The sequence below is a fragment of the Periplaneta americana genome, chromosome 1 (assembly GCF_040183065.1).
Source record: "Periplaneta americana isolate PAMFEO1 chromosome 1, P.americana_PAMFEO1_priV1, whole genome shotgun sequence".
NCBI classification, from domain to species: Eukaryota; Metazoa; Arthropoda; class Insecta; order Blattodea; family Blattidae; genus Periplaneta; species Periplaneta americana.
In genome coordinates, this window is record NC_091117.1 from 22,361,922 (window position 1) to 22,374,671 (window position 12,750).

The 12,750-nt window shown below is 32.3% G+C and overlaps 1 long non-coding RNA gene across 1 annotated transcript in view; it reads right to left on the reverse strand.

Annotated features, from left to right (window-relative positions):
* Positions 1-3,778, reverse strand: part of LOC138708959 (uncharacterized) — a 42,948-nt gene extending 39,170 nt beyond the window's left edge. Inside the window, exon 1 of the long non-coding RNA XR_011334798.1 lies at positions 3,423-3,778. This is a non-coding gene — a long non-coding RNA (uncharacterized lncRNA). The remainder of the gene's footprint in view (positions 1-3,422) is intronic.
* Positions 3,779-12,750: the final 8,972 nt, after the last annotated feature.

Here is a 12,750-nt window from a genome sequence, read left to right on the forward strand (position 1 = left end):
GAAGGAACCCTGAGCTAAGGACACTTGATACATATTTAAGAAACAAATTAAATTAATTATTTAACTGTTTCATTTCTTAAACTAATTGATTTGCCTGCTGATCCGGAGTTGCGATTGGGCGTAGGTTCGATTCTCCTTGGGCTGATTATCTGGTTCGGTTTTATCCGAGATTTTCTCCAATCATAAGGTGAATGTCAGGTAATCTATAGCGAATCCTCGGCCTCATCTCGCCAAATACCATTTCGCTATCACCAATTCCATCGACGCTAAATAACGCAGTAGTTGATGCAGGGTCGTTAAGCAACCAAATAAAAAGTACAGTAAACGTTTAAATTTGAAGTTTAATACGCGATTATTTTCTATTACTTTTTGTATAGATGATTACATGCTATCTATGTTTTACACTGTATTAATGTTATTGTACTGGACGAACACTCTTGAATTTTGTAAAATATTTTATGCTCGACCATGCCGAAATGTAGTAATTATACACTTGGTAGCAGTCCTTTAATGCATGTCATTAAAGTACACCTATTCATTAGAGTTCAGGTTTTCGATTATTCTCGGATATGCAATCGAAAGACAACGAGGGAAACGTCACGGAGGCTGGAAATCCAATACTGTCGCAGAAGGTTATGTTCTGTTACTATAATAATTAGCGTTAATTGTAAATAATACTCAAATAAATTCAATTTGTCATCTCGTTTTTCAATTCTAAATCAATTTCCAGGTTATATCAAAATTAGTTCATGTTATTCTCTAAATTATATCAAGGTCAATGACATTATTGTTCCTCGGAAAAAATCAATACTTTCGCGTCTGCGCACATCTCACAGTTCACGAGCTATGCACAAGGTCACTTCCGATCTTCAGTCAGATGCGAATAAAATGAATACTTCTGAATAATTTCAAGTTATAAATATGGTCGAGCATAAAAAGTCGTATGAAACTTGCCTATAATGGTAATTAATTAAGACGCTCGTACGAAAATTATGAAACTCGCTTGCGCTCGTTTCATAAACAAACATACTCGCGTCTTAATTACTATCGTTATAGGCTCGTTGCATAATGTACTATATATAAAAAAATGTATATGTAGTATATAACAGTGTTGTTGGTGCAGTTCTATTTTTCAAATAAAACGCTAATTTATCTTATAAAAATATATAATTTAATTTATTCTCATATGGATGTTCCTCCCTATGTCCATGCCGGATGATTTTTTGCTTCTCCAGAAAATTTATGTTTTTGGACTACGGTTGTTTTTCCAAAAAGAAAGATCCTTCAATTACTATTATTATCACTATTGTAGTAACATATTATTAACCAATTCTTCATGACTAACATATAAATAAGTAAATAAATAAATAAATAAATAAATGTAGACTACAGAAAAACTAAAATATGAATCACCATTTATCACTTATAAACATTCAAATGACAGGAAACAAGTATTGTGATTGAATGAAATGGAATTTAACTGAGGGGGGGGGCACGGATACCAGCTATAATCCGGGGCAAAGAAGTTGTAACAAAAAACCAAAACAGTGATCTTGAATCAATGCGTGGAAAACATTAAACAAAATATTTATTAAAATATCAGACTTGAATTATTTAGCACGGAAGGAAAGCAACATAATTTGAAACTTGAAGCCTTATTGATGTGATACTTTGCTCGTTCAAAAATGGGGTCCCAGGAAAAACGATTCTTTGATGTAAGAAAGTAATAATAATAATAATAATAATAATAATAATAATAATAATAATAATAATAATAATAACGGGAAATTTTGATAAATGTGTAAGTTTAACACCTAACTTCTTGAAACATTATTTTCAACATTATAAACACGATATTTGAACATTAAGATAAATGGCAATAATAATAATAATAATAATAATAATAATAATAATAATAATAATAATAATAATAACGGGAACTTAAAGAATTTTGACAAATGTATAATCTCAACACCTAACTTCTTGAAACATTATTTTCACCATTACTTATAAACATAATGATATTTGAACATTAAAATGAATGGCCATAATAATTAATAATAATAATGTAACTATGACCAGAGATTCACGCTAAATACAGTACAGTATATCGTCTTTATCATTAAAAAGCCAGGCAATTGAATTATAATTCCATTTCCTGATTCAGAAACAATTATTAGCGGTATTATTTCAATTATTACTTATTACTAACAATTTTGCTTTAGTAATTTGTAAAATTATCTTCAAATTAATGACCACTGGATTAAACATTTATTGAAGCTGTCTTTAGTATACTCAGGATAATTACAACTTTCAACATTCCTTTTAATCTGAAACAATATTTGACGTTATTTTTGTTGCTATTGGATGTATATAGCAGCCTTATTACGTCTTTTCTTGATAAAACTTTGCTGAAGGCTATGTTACAAGAGCTGTACTTTACATCCAAGACATTAATAGTTTTCGGATATATAGTATAAACATAAATATTATGATTTTCTTATTCTACTGTTATGAATTTATTTTTATCAAAATATAGCTAAAAACATTTGAATTAGGCCTATGTCAGAAGCTTATAATGTTGTTGTTTGAAGGTGACAAATGACAATCGAAGACATATTTTTTCCTAATTTCAAAGAAAACGTAAATGAAATACCGAGCGAGTGGGCTCAGTGGTAACGCACTAGACTCGCATTCGGACGTCTCAGGTTCAAACCCCTTGCGAGGCCAACCTGATTAAGGGTTTTCATGGTTTTCCTCAGTCACAAAGATAAATTCCGGATTGTAAATTTTGCATACCATGTTCATCTCCGTCTTAATCACTATTATCACAATCGTGTAAAACTGAAATCAATTAAAAACGAATACACGACACATTACAACACACGACAATAGAAACAAAATCACAACTAGTAGAATATAGTATTTTTACTGATTATTGTTTTTTTTTCAGTGGTTCAAATAGGTAAAATGTATAAAAAATAAACAGTTTTATGTCTCTCCTGAAAATTTTGGAAAAATCACATACTGGTATTAGATCTAGGCCATCGGTATGTGATCTTGCGTTTAAATATAATTTCGATTTGTTGCAACAATTAAATAAATTGTAAAGAACAAAGAATAATCTAAAGTAAGTGAACAATAAGCCATTCAATTCAACTTTCTTTGAAGATTCAGCGGTAAAATTTATGTATGGCTATCTTAAACCTTGTGGTAGATATTGTCAAAAGTGTTACTGTATGTTTTGCCGAGTTCATAGCCCACTGCCCTTAAATGAGAGCCTTTTAATTGCAATCTGTTCCAAAATTATGTTCAAGAAGTGTATCACTGCAGAATTATCAATAGCACAAGTATTTCCGGTCACGTGATTGTCACTGAACTGTCCCGGAAGCAAAACTCGCTGTAGCTGGAAGTGCACTTACCAGGCAGTCAATTTTCATGGTTACGCAGTGTGAGTGAGGTCTTGCTGGAGCAAGAGGACGCGGTGAGCGCTGTGATGTGATGTGTGGTGTGAGTGGCGCAGCCCACCTGTATTTATAGACGCTGCAGCAGTTCCGGTGGAGGGGTCCGCCATGCCACACCGGCCACTCTCACCACGACGAAAGCGAAATTGAACGCCAGCCAGGCTGTTTCCATTGTTACGACGCATTGTTCAAACGGCAGGCGTCTTCACAGATAAGACCGACTCTTACTGCCAAAGGTGCTGCAGAAGAGTCGTAGAGCAACGCCTTGCCCGGCAGGCATACGTCGAAGATACACAAGTTACAGCACGCACCAGGTAGTAGAGTCGTCACACATTTTAAAACCACAAAAACAGAAAAATACTCGCCTTATTCACTATCAAGTTTTTCTTTACACTTGTAATAAGCGCCAATCTTAATCTTCTTTTCTTTACCATCATCATCATCGTCATCATAACATCTTTATCACTTTTTAAAAACCACTTCATCATACTTATCACCACGATCACGCTTCTTGTTAAAAACCACTTCATTACCATCTCCGTCATCACGCTTTTATCTCTTGTTAAAAACCACATCATCATCTTCATCACCATCATTACGTCTTTATATCTTTTTAAAAACCACTTCATCGTCTTCATCACCATCATTACGCTCTTATATCTTTTTAAAAACCACTTTATCGTCTTCATCACCATCATCACGCTCTTATTTCTTTTAAAAAAACAACTTCATCGTCTTCATCACCATCATTACGCTCTTATTTCATTTTAAAAACCACTTCATCGTCTTCATCACCATCATCACGCTCTTATTTCTTTTTAGAAACCACTTCATCGTCTTCATCACCATCATCACGCTCTTATTTCTTTTTAAAAACCACTTCATCGTCTTCATCACTATCATTACGCTCTTATTTCTTTTTAAAAACCACTTTATCGTCTTCATCACCATCATCACGCTCTTATTTCTTTTTAAAAACCACTTCATCGTCTTCATCACTATCATCACGCCTTTATTTCTTTTTAAAAACCACATCATCATCTTCATCACCATCATTGCGCCTTTATATCTTTTTAAAAACCACTTCATCGTCTTCATCACCATCATCACGTTCTTATTTCTTTTTAAAAACCACTTTATCGTCTTCATCACCATCATCACGCTCTTATTTCTTTTTAAAAATCACTTCATCGTCTTCATCACCATCATTACGCTCTTATTTCTTTTTAAAAACCACTTCATCGTCTTCATCACCATCATCACGCTCTTATTTCTTTTTAAAAACCACTTCATCGTCTTCATCACCATCATTACGCTTTATTTCTTTTTAAAAACCACTTCATCGTCTTCATCACTATCATTACGCTCTTATTTATTTTTAAAAACCACTTCATCGTCTTCATCAGCATCATTACGCTTTATTTCTTTTTAAAAACCACTTCATCGTCTTCATCACCATCACGCTCTTATTTCTTTTTAAAAACAACTTCATCGTCTTCATCACCATCATCACGCTCTTATTTCTTTTTGAAAACCACTTCATCGTCTTCATCACCATCATCACGTTCTTATTTCTTTTTAAAAACCACTTCATTGTCTTCATCACCATCATTACGCTCTTATTTCTTTTTAAAAACCACTTCATCGTCTTCATCACCATCATCACGTTCTTATTCCGTTTTATAAACCACTTTATCGTCTTCATCACTATCATTACGCTCTTATTTCTTTTTAAAAACCACATCATCATCTTCATCACCATCATTACGCATTTATATCTTTTTAAAAACCACTTCATCGTCTTCATCACCATCATCACGCTCTCATTTCTTTTTAAAAATCACTTCATCATTTTCATTACGCCTTTATATCTTTTTAAAAACCACTTCATCGTCTTCATCACCATCTTCACTATTTCTTTAAAAAAATCTTAATTTAACTCTTTATCATCATCACGCCCTTATTTGTTTTTAAAAACCACTTCATCATATTCACCATCATCATCATCATCATCATCATCATCATCACGCCGTTATTTCTTTTTAAAAACCACTCCATTATTTTCATCACCATCATCACGCCCTTATTTCTCTAAAAAAACGCTGCATCATCATCATCATCATCCCCCTGTATCTCTTTTTAAAAATAACTTCATTAACTTCAACATCATAACGCCCTTATATTTTTTAAACCACTTCATCATCTTCATCACGCCAACATTTCTTTTTGAGAATCACTTTATAATCTTCGTCACCATCATCACGCCCTTATTTTTTAAACCACTTCATCATTTTCATCATTACCACGCCTAGGCCTATATTTCTATTTAAAAATCACTTCATCTTCATCGCCATCATCAAATTTTTCTCTCTTTTTAAAAACGACTTCATTATCGCTATCATCATACCATTGTCTCTTTTTAAATACCACTTTATCATCACACACTTACTTCTTTAAAAAAACCACTTCATCATAACCACGCTTTTATTAAAAAAAAACCACTTCATTATCATCATAGTCAACAGGCTTTTATCTCTATTTAAAAATCACTTCATCTTCATCGTCATCATCAAATCTTCATCTCTTTTTAAAAAGACTTCATCATCATCATTATCATCATGCTCTTGTCTCTTTTTAAATACCACTTTATCGTCATCACACGTTTATCTCTTTTTAAAAACCACTTCACCATCATCATAATCATCACGCTTTTATTTCTTTTTTAAAAACTACTTCTTCATCATCATCATCATCATCATCATCGTCACCAAGCTTTTATCTTTTTTTAAAAACCATTTCATCACCATAATCATCACGTTTTATCTCTCTTTAAACACCACTTCATCATCATAATCATCAGGATTTTATCTGTTTTTGCTTGAGGCAGAGACCTGTGTTTTACACTTTTGTTAATAACATAAAAAGTGAGTTCACAAATCTTGTAACATCCGTGACGGAACCTTTTCTTTGTTTTCTGAAATAATAATACAGTTTGTTAAAGAACTTTTTTTTTCTGTAAAATGACACTGATCTTCTAAATTGATTCTAATAATAAAAGTTGATAAAAGTCATTTCATTTTCAATATGCAGAGTTTGAAAATAACAAAAATGTAACATCCGTGAACACTGGAATAGCTGAAACTTGTTACGCTTGAGTGGACCTCTAATGAAACGTATTAAGAATCTCTCTAGTGAGCTTCATTATAAACTACTAGTGAATGTGTAAACAAACGAAACTCCCGCATTTAAGCAGCAGACACCTGTACAAGTTCATCCAAGATCTCTTCATATCGACGGTGTGTGATTAGGGCTCGTCTTGTTTGTCACTTTCCATAGCTGTCACAGGGAATAGTGAACGTCTTAGCTGTGCGATGGAAACATTTCTTCCGTCATTGTAGGATGAGAAAAACACTGAGGAGTTACAGTTCCAAATCATGTGATGTTGCAGAGTGATAATATTACCTGAATTCTTAGATTGCTAGATATCTCAGCTTGTAATTATTTTCTGTGGGAATTTCTCAAGGACAGGATTTGTATAAATAAAGTAAGAATAATTGCTGCTCCCAAGGAGAACATTTTGCTTTAGGCCTACAATTCGTGTCTCCCACGAGAAACGTTGGAGAAGAAAACGCAATAATTCGAATTCGTCAGTGTCGGGATATGAATGTTGGTCATCTGTGAAAAATAATTTTTCATAAATGTCCAAAATGTAGGTTTCTAATAAATGTTACAATTTATGTTGTAACTCACGAAGATATCTAGTAATCAATAATACAGGTTTACTAATTTTTGAAAACTTGTATTAAGAAGGTAAATACCAATGAGCACTAGTTATTCAGTTAAAAGTATACATCTATACAGGGTGTATCTAAATTGGTGCCAAATATTTCGGGGATGTGTTCGTAACACAGAAACATTACAAAAGGTTCATATGAACATTGGTCTCAAAATAATTTATTTCAGAGTTACAAGACAAAATTTAATGTTACAAAAATTGCTCGAAGTGGCTTCCTCCTGATTCGATGTATCCCCTAAACCTGCGTTACATGCTCTGGCGTACTCTGTTGAAAATTCCTGGAGTGTTTCGTATTTCGATACGCTCTCAGAATATCAACATTAAGTACAGGAGTCGCATAAACCAGGGACTTTGAATGTCCCCAGACGAAGAAATCCATTGGATTCAAATCAGGCGATCGAGCAGGCCATGCAATAAATCCCCTTCGACCAATACATCTTTGGGGAAATCGATCATTAAAAAAATTACGAACTATCAGACTGAAATGAGCTGGAGCAGCATCGTGTTAAAACACATTCGTTGGATGACGTCCAGAAGCACATAATCAATTAAATGATGCAAATCATTTCATTCTGTTCACTCACAGAATATATTTTCTTCTGATTTCTTCGCTCTACAAAGTACAAACAAACAAAAAACCATCAAACAATCAGCGGTCAATGAAGGGACAAATCCTTTAATAACTCCTTAACGAATGGTTTTCAGACCCATGTTCTTGTTAACTTTTTTAATTGTTTTGATGTTAAGAACACGTCCCCAATTTAGATACACCCTGTACAGTAGTGTAATAACACGAATAACCAATCAAACACTCATCAGAATTATCTCGACATGCTACGGCGGACAGATTATTCACCAGGAGGTATAAATAAGTTTTTAGCTTCAATGGAAAAAGTCACTCTATTTTTAATTTGTTTTATTTATTCAACATAATAACCCCTAAATTCTATACACTTAGCATGGCGATCATAAAGTAATACTAATGGTTATGAAGATGATGATGATGATGATGATATACGTACTGGTAATTGTAATGATAAATGAATTATTAAGAAATTAAGAAGATATAAATTACGTCAATTGATAATTATATACCTAAATGCTATTTTACTTTAGATTAATTTTTAAATTATATTATTTTGGTTAAGTCCCTTAAGCAATGAACACTTATTAATCTCTCTCTGTAAACATTTACTGTTCTGGGCACCTGAGCAGGGTTACTAGAAGAGATTTCACGGTGGAACGTCAACAACGGAATGAAATCTTCAATTTCTCCATTATTTCGAACAAGACTAGAGGACATAGAAATCCATTGCTTTGGAGAAATCGTGCTGGAGATGGGTTTGCATTTGATTAGATTATAAGTTTTATTCTGTACCCAACTTATAACTTTCGGCTCCACTGACCAAGGCTTTCCTCTTGCCAGCCGGGGGCGGATAAGAGCTATCGTTATGTCGTTAAGTGATTGAATGGCTGAAGTCCCTGCTATTCAATGTATTCTACATACGGATTGTTGAAACGAGGTTGTCGAAACGAAGCCTGATAGACATCAGATAGACTACGGAACTTAAGTTGGTTACGAGTACTCAGTAACAACAAAAATGACAACAATAATAATAATAATAATAATAATAATAATAATAATAATAAATTACATTATATGTTGTGACATACGATACACGTGTAATTATATCATAGATTGTGAGATCATTATGTGATATGATGCCATTTATGAACATACAAATTCGCGAGTTTAAATTTAAATTAATATCATAATTACAATTAATACATAAATAGACAAATCATTATTTACAGTAAAATCGTAAACAAATTAATATATAATTATATATACCATAATAATAAAGAGGATATGAAAGTGAAAAGAAGCAATATTAGATTATAAAATTCCTCTTTAACTCCATATTTATGAATTTCTATAACTTTATTGTAGTGTTCCTAGATTTGCTATTATATCATATCATATATCATATCATATCATATCATATCATATCATATCATATATCATATCATATCTCATATCATATCATATCATATATATCATATTATATCATATATCATATCATATCATATTATATTATACTGTATTATATTATATTGTATTGTATTGTATTGTATTGTATTGTATTATATTATATTATATTATATTATATTATATTATATTATATTATATTATATTATATTATATTATATTATATTATATTATTATATTTATTCAGTATACTCCATTGCAGTAATGCAATACTACACACATTTTTTGCTACACTATTTTTACATTCCGTCTGCACTTTTAAAAACTAATAGTAAACTATTTGTAACAATAGTAGTGCTTTGACTATTTACAATATTTACAAGGATGTGAAGTCAGCTGAAGGAATAGAGTTTATGAATTACTTATAATTATTTTAATATATCTGACTTGAATACTAATACTAATCTTAACCAGAGTAGTATTTTCACTATTTACAATAATTACCCTGCAGTGAAGTCTATTTTCTGAATAAAATTAATGAATTCCTTATAATTATTTTAACATATCTGACTTGAATACTAATGCTAGTAGTAATACTAATACTAATTTCAACTAGAGCAGTATTTTCCTTATTTACAATAATTACACTGCTATGAAGCCTATTGTCTGAATAAAGTTAATGAATTCCTTATAATTATTTTAACATATTTGACTTGAATATTAACAGTCGTACTAATAAACCGTGTATAGTTTTTATACGAGACTTATGCAGAGTTGAGACAGAAAACGTTACTAATAAACTGTGAATAAGCTATGGACGTATAAACAGGCTGTAACTATACAATGGGAATTGCTTTGCAGTAGTTATATACACGAAACCCCTTATTTAAGCGTTGTATATAGGGGAAAAAATGGCCACCCCTCTAACAGCTGTTCGTATCGACTGTCATTTTATGATGATGGTTACCTTGCAACCACAGAAGAACAAACCAAAGATCATAGAATTATTAGAATAATATTGCTGTAGCTTGTACTCCTTGACCAAAATGTAGTGTGGTAATCGATTAGAGCCAGTTGTACTGTCGATATTTAACACGCCACACTAGAGCGCTCTAACGGATGCAATAGAGAACCTCAGATATTCTATTACCTTTCGTAACGAAGTAATGACGAAACTATGACGTAGCTGTGTAACAGTTATACTGTTATACACGACGTATGTAGTGATTATTAGTAAGGAATTTACACATGACTTATAAACGAGCTACTCATTGTATAAGTATAAGACAGTTAAACGTCTGTATACAGAGTTTTTATTAGTAAGACCGTAATACTAGTAATTTCAACTAGAGCAGTATTTTCCTTATTTACAATAATTACACTGCTATGAAACCTATTGACTGAATAAAGTTTATAAATTGCATATAATTATTATTTTAACATGTCCGACTTGAATACTAATACTAGTAGTAATACTAATACTAATTTTAACTAGAGTAGTATTTTCACTATTTATAATAATTACACTGCTGTGAAGTCTATTGATTTAATAAAGTTGATGAATTGCTTATAATTATTTTAACATATATTATCTAACGTGAATACTAATTTTAACTAGAGTAGTATTTTCACTATTTACAATATTTATACTGCTGTGAAATCTATTGACTGAACGAAGTTTCTGAATTCCTTATAGTGTTTTAACGAAAGTTTCTCATGTGACACTGGCTATCTTGATTATATTATATTATATTATATTATATTATATTATATTATATTATATTATATTATATTATATTATATTATATTATATTATATTATATTATATTATATATTATTTCAGTTCAATTCAATTCCATTCAATTCTATTCTATTCTATTCTATTCTATTCTATTATTTTATATTATTTTATTTTATCTTATTATACCACACTGAAACGAGAGAACTGACAGTTTTTGCTTCGTAATTCCAAATTTTGTCTTCATACTATGCGAACGAATCAAGCAGAGCATTTTAATAGAAATCAGTTCTGTACGACCTAGAGGCAAATCAATAGGATATCATACCACTGAATCACAACAGCGAAACTTAGAATCATCAATCACAAAGCGGTTACTGTCAAAACATCGCGACTGGAATCTGGAGCACAAGCAAAAGGAAAAAGCTCCTCGAGATCACATGTCTCCTCTCTCATCTCTGAGGCTATTACTTTGGGCACGGCTCGGCGGACGAGGATTTCACATGCAAGTGATTTAATTATTAATAGAGCTTTAGTTAGCCCGTCATTTAAATAGAAACCTAGACTAAACCTCTTCTGAGTAACGAGCTGTGAAAGTTGAGTTAATTATATATTAATCATAATACAAAGAGGTTCGAGAAATGTCAACTGCGAAATGCTACGCAAATCAGCATGATCATCATAGCCTAATCATTAACTGCTGAGATTAGACCAGGCACTTATTCCGATCACGAAAATGTTTTGTAATTTTGAGGCTATCATTCTATTGTATTCACGGGCGTCCTATTTTCCTCCTCCCTTTGTTTGTGTAATTGAATAATATACAGAGTGTTAAGGCAAAAGCAACAGGGTTTGTTTGCTGAAAATAATTGTATCAATATTTATTGCTGTATGTATTGGAAGGGTATTAAATAGAGGGACCTATTGGGAGATGAAACAGGGCAGTGAGTTAAACATGGAAGTATATTATCATTGCGATATTATGTGGACGATTTATGAGAAAAGTAGGATTTTAGATAAGCTTTGGAATGGTTACCATTATCTAGGAAAACAGAAGGCATTGAAGAGGCAAAGTTAGGAGATTTTGTATAGTAAATACTAATACTTACTTACTTACTTAACTTACTTACTGGCTTTTAAGGAACCCGGAGGTTCATTGCCGCACTCACATAAGCCCGCCATTGGTCCCTATCCTGAGCAAGATTAATCCAGTCTCTATCATCATATCCCACCTCCCTCAAATCCATTTTAATACTATCTTTCCATCTACGTCTCGGCCTCCCCAAAGGTATTTTTTCCTCCGGCCTCCCAACTAACACTCTATATGCATTTCTGGATTCGCCCATACGTGCTACATGCCCTGCCCATCTCAAACGTCTGGATTTAATGTTCCTAATTATGTCAGGTGAAGAATACAATGCGTGTAGTTCTGTGTTGTGTAACTTTCTCCATTCTCCTGTAACTTCATCCCTCTTAGCCCCAAATATTTTCCTAAGCACCTTATTCTCAAACACCCTTAATCTATGTTCCTCTCTCAAAGTGTGAGTCCAAGTTTCACAACCATACAGAACAACCTGTATTATAACTCTTTTATAAATTCTAACTTTCAGAATGCTGGGTAACTTTCGGTGTTGGACCCCGGACTCATTTCACCGGCATTATCACCTTCATATCATTCAGACGCTAAATAACCTTAGATGTTGATAAAGCGTCGTAAAATAACCTACTAAAATAAAAAAAATAAAAACTAACTTTCAGATTT